The 4,909-nt window shown below is 59.2% G+C and overlaps 1 pseudogene across 1 annotated transcript in view; it reads left to right on the forward strand.

The window, feature by feature from the left end:
• Positions 1-630: 630 nt before the first annotated feature.
• Positions 631-4,909, forward strand: part of LOC311311430 — a 9,476-nt pseudogene continuing 5,197 nt past the window's right edge. Inside the window, exons 1-2 of the transcript in view lie at positions 631-873; positions 2,146-3,405. The product of the transcript in view is annotated as an uncharacterized misc_RNA (transcript). The remainder of the gene's footprint in view (positions 874-2,145; positions 3,406-4,909) is intronic.

The raw sequence follows: 4,909 nt of genomic DNA on the forward strand, positions 1-4,909 counted from the left end.
AGAGAGAGAGAGAGAGAGAGGGAGAGAGAGAGAGAGAGAGAGGGAGAGAGAGAGGGAGAGAGAGGGAGAGAGAGAGGCAGAGAGAGAGAGAGAGAGAGAGAGAGAGAGAGAGAGAGAGAGAGAGAGAGAGAGAGAGAGAGGGTAGATGGGGGTGGGGGGGGGGGGGAGTAGGCAAGTAGCTCGCTGCAGTCACGCTCCCTCTTTCGCGTGCAGCTGCAGGCAGGCGATGCGACCGCGCGCTCCCCTATGAGGCCGAGTGTGCAGAACCCAGGCGACCCGCCGAGGGGCTCTCCCCTCCAGACGGACGGGACTAGAACCAGACGCGGGCTCAGGTGCAAACTTGCATGAGCTGTGGGGCTTGACGCCGCCTAGGCCGGTGTGTGAAGATGCTATGCAGATGTAGCTGTTTCTAGGCTGTAGCCTATTTCAACCCAGCCGGCGTTTTCGGGCTCAGCTGTTGCTTTTTTGGGAGATGAAGTGGAAGGAGTGACGGAAGCCAACTATGCGATATCATTTGGAACGATTGTAGCCTAGAATTCCGATTCTGTTCCACTTGCCACGGATGCGAGCAGAGGTTGACAACGACAGTTTGAGTATTTGATGCCTGTTATCGGGGTCGGAACCGTACCGATGGAGAAAGCTACACCCTCGCAGCCCCAGCTCCAGCTGTCGATAACAAAGACTGAAAGTCCAGCGGAGGACATCTCCAATATCCCCGATGAGGACCTGCTCAAGTGGGGCAAGGAGGATCTGGTGCGGCGGCTCCGGCGGTCCGAGGCTGATAAGATGAGCGTGATTCTGGACCACGGGAATCTGATCAGGGAGGTCAACCGGAGCCTCCAGCTTCACTTGAACGAGATCAGAGGGCTGAAGGTGAGGGATGAGATCGAGGGATGAGATCGAGGGATGAGATCATGGTCTCGAGCGCACCTGAGCGCGCGGAGCTGGCAGAGGGGAGTGCGCGTGCGTTTAACGGGCTACCGGGGAAACGGGATTGAGAGATTTATAGCCTAGTATGTGAAGTTCAGGACATTGTGTGGGTCTGGGAGCGGCTCACACCCGGTATCTTGATATGTGCTGCCATATTCCATCCGAGTGAGGGCATTATACTTTCCTATCACGCACGCGCACACGGACGCACACACACACACACACACACACACACACACACACACACACACACACACACACACACACACACACACACACCTGTTGTCTGCTCTTATACAGACCTCGACAGTGGACGCCCCCGTCTACACCAAATTTAATAAGCTACCACGCTCATACATTCTTAAAGTAGTCCTTCTCCCAATACATCCACGAGCGAACCGTCTTCCTCTCAGTAACATCATGTTCTCAACCTGAAAATCTATGACCGTTCTCTCCTCCCCTCCAATATCCTTTCGTCTGGGTGTGAGTAACTAAGCAGGCAAGGAAAATCTGGCATTTGCCATTCGGTTGTTCAGCTTGCAGTCGGCCGCTCTAGACATGATTTAAAGCGTCGCGTCCAACACTCTGGGAGCTTCATTAAAATGAGATACAGTACAGGCGAGTGGGGAGGCTGAGATGAAGCACACAGGGTTGGCTGCTCCTAAAGACCCTGTAGCCTGTACAGGAGCTAATTAGACAGGCTAGCAGGCGGGTCAGAGAGGGAGAGAGAGAGAGAGAGAGGGAGAGAGAGAGGGAGGGAGAGAGAGAGAGAGAGAGAGAGAGAGGGGGGGGGAGAGGGAGAGAGAGAGAGAGAGGGAGAGAGAGAGAGAGAGAGAGAGAGAGAGAGGGAGAGAGAGAGGGCAAGAATAATTAGGCTAGTGATGGAGGGGAGGAGGGGGCCTGCGGTGTTGGAGGGGGGGGGGTTATGTCACACAGGAAAGTTGCCATGTTGCAAAGGAGTGACATGTCTCTCCCTCCCTCCTCGTCCCCCCTCCTCTCTCCCCGTTGACCACGCACATCTCTCGTGCGCGTGTCAGGATAGCGTTCGCCGCTCGCGGCATTTTGTATCAGCGCGCGCGCGCTGTCGGGCCGTGACCCTCGCGATAACAACGAGTAGGATCGCTGTATCCAGATGGGATTTATTTTGGGGAGGGAAGAAAATAAAAAATGATGCTGATAAATAAACAGCCTTTCTCGTCCCCCCCGCCCCGCCAGGACGTCAACCAGAAGCTGCAGGAGGACAACCGTGAGCTGCGGGACCTGTGCTGCTTCCTGGACGACGACCGGCAGAAGGGCAAGCGCGTGTCGCGCGAGTGGCAGCGCCTGGGCCGCTACAGCGCCGGCGTCATGCGCAAGGAGGTGACGCTCTACCTGCAGAAGCTCCGCGAGCTGGAGCTGCGCCAGGAGGAGGTGGTGCGGGAGAACTTGGAGCTCAAGGAGCTCTGCCTCCTCCTGGACGAGGAGAAGGGCGGGGCGGGGGTCGGGGGAGGAGGAGGAGGAGGGGTAGGAGGAGGAGGAGGGGGAGGGGGGGGTCGGGGCGGGGCTAGGCGTCGGGGGTTGCCGGGGGTCCATCGACAGCCAGAGCAGCCTGCTGCTGGTGCCCGGGACGGGGCTCCTGATGAGGGACGTGGGCGACGGGAGCAGCACCTCCAGCGCCGGCTCGGCCGACAGCGCCGACCACGCCCACCACAAGCAGCTCCACCTCACCGGGGGAGGAGTCAGCGGCGGCGGAGGGGGCGGAGCCAGCCCCGAGCTCCTCCACAAACCCAGGTGCAGCAGCATCAGCGGGGCGGGCGTCGGCATCGGCGGCAGCGGAGGAGGCGGAGACAGGGAGGTGTCCAGCCCCGAGCCGCCCATAGCGGGCCGCCACCGGAGCACCAGCCTGGAGTACCCCTACGCCCTCCCCCCACCCCCAGGCCTGCCGCCCCCGCTGCGGCTCCATCTCCGTGCCCGACCACCACTGCGGGCGCACAATGCGCGGCCTCAGCCCCGAGAAGTACGGCCGCAACGTGGGCCGCCGAAGCCCCGAGCGCCAGCCGGCGGCGTCGGCTCAACCGCTGCCCAAGCAGCACCACGCCTCCTCCGACCTCCTCCTGGGACAGAAGCAGCACCTGCTGGGCCAGGCGGGCGGCGCCGGCGGCGTGGGCGTGGGGGGCGGGGAGCTCTACCAGCGCCGCCACAGGGGCAGCGTTGGATCCAGCGGGTGCGGGAGCCCCGAGCCCCGGACGTCGGGGTCGCACCTGGGGACGCCCGAGCATCACGAGAAGGGTGGTGGCGGTGGTGTTGGCGTTGGCCTTGGCGGGCCGGCCCAGCAGGGGGTGGGCGGCAGCCCGGAGACCCACCGGCACCAGTACGGCGGCGGCGGCGGCGCCGAGGCCCACCTGAAGTTCGGGAGCCCCGGGAGGGAGGTGCAGCGGAGGCCGGCGGGGGAGGAGCTGTCGCCGCATCACCGGAGCATCTACAACGGCATGAACGGTAGGAGGACGCCGCTGGGGTGTGGAGGTCACGCGTGTGTGTGGGTGTGTGTGTGTCAGGATGTGTGTGTGTGTTGCTGTGAGGTCGGTGGTGGTGTGTGTCAGGATGTGTGTGTGTGTGTGTGTTGCTGTGAGGTCGGTGGTGGTGTGTGTCAGGATGTGTGTGTGTGTATGTGTCAGGATGTGTGTGTGTGTTGCTGTGAGGTCGGTGGTGGTGTGTGTCAGGATGTGTGTGTGTGTTGCTGTGAGGTCGGTGGTGGTGTATGTCAGGATGTGTGTGTGTCCGGATGTGTGTGTGTGAGGTCGGTGGTGTTGTGTGTCAGGATGTGTGTGTTGCTGTGAGGTCGGTGGTGGTGTGTGTCAGGATGTGTGTGTGTGTCAGGATGTGTGTGTGTGAGGTCGGTGGTGGTGTGTGTCAGGATGTGTGGGTCTGTGTGTGGGCCTGTGTGTGTGGGGGGGGGGGGGGTTTGGGGGGGGGGGGGGACATGTCCGGATGTGTGTGTGTCTGTGTCAGGATGTGTGTGTGTTTGTGGTCGATGGTGTCTGTATTAGGATGTGTGTGTGGGAGGCGGAGGTGTGTGTGTGTGTGTCAGGATGTGCGTGGGGAAGGCAGAGGTGTGTGTGTGTGTGTGTGGTGTGTAAGAGATGGAGGTGTGAATGTGTGTGTCAGGATGTGTGTGGGGGAGGTGTGTGTGTGTGTGAGGAAGAGGCGGAGGTGTGTGTGTGGGCGGCGGAGTTGTGTGTGTGTCAGGATGTGTGTGTGTGAGAGGTGGTGAGGTTAGAGGGTAGCTCATTAGGTGTGTCAGGATGCAGAGGTTAATTGGGAGCTTAGGGCTGTAGGTGTTCACACATGTACACACACACACACACACACACACACACACACACACACACACACACACAGAGTGGTTGCCTTGATTAATTTGCCTTCATTAATTCACACAGTACACACACTCTCCCCAGCACAGGGAAAGTCAATACAAAATCACATCTAGCTTTATTAGCAATACGCCCCAGTGGGAGACAGAGACACAAAGATGGAGGGAATCAGATGGAAATCGGTGACGTTATTAAATCTGAGGCACTGACGAAACGTCCAGCCAAGAACCCCCCGTCGCTGCCGGGTTTAGAATCAATTTATTTGAGCGAAGGGAGAAATAAAGCTCTCTTTCCGGCAGCGGCGAGCTTCAGATTGTTTATGAAACTTTTACAGCTTAATTGATTTTTTTTTTTATTGCCAAGTCGTCCCCGGCGAGACCGGAGGAGGAACTGTAGAGCGGGGCCGCGGAAAAAAAAGAAAATACAAAAAAAATAGCGTGAGTAACATGAGTGCTCTTTAAATGCTTCCGATCTCGGTCAGACACTCGGCGCTCCGCTAGACCGTTAAATTATTCCGATAGCGTACTTCCCTCCCCGAATGTGCGCTCGGCTCCGCCCACCTCTCAGGGAGACCACGGGGGCAGGTTTTGAGGGGGGGGCGGTTGTTAGGGTGTCACTTAAAAAGG

Source organism: Borostomias antarcticus, assembly GCF_949987555.1.
Source record: "Borostomias antarcticus genome assembly, chromosome: 7".
Taxonomy (NCBI): Eukaryota; Metazoa; Chordata; class Actinopteri; order Stomiiformes; family Stomiidae; genus Borostomias; species Borostomias antarcticus.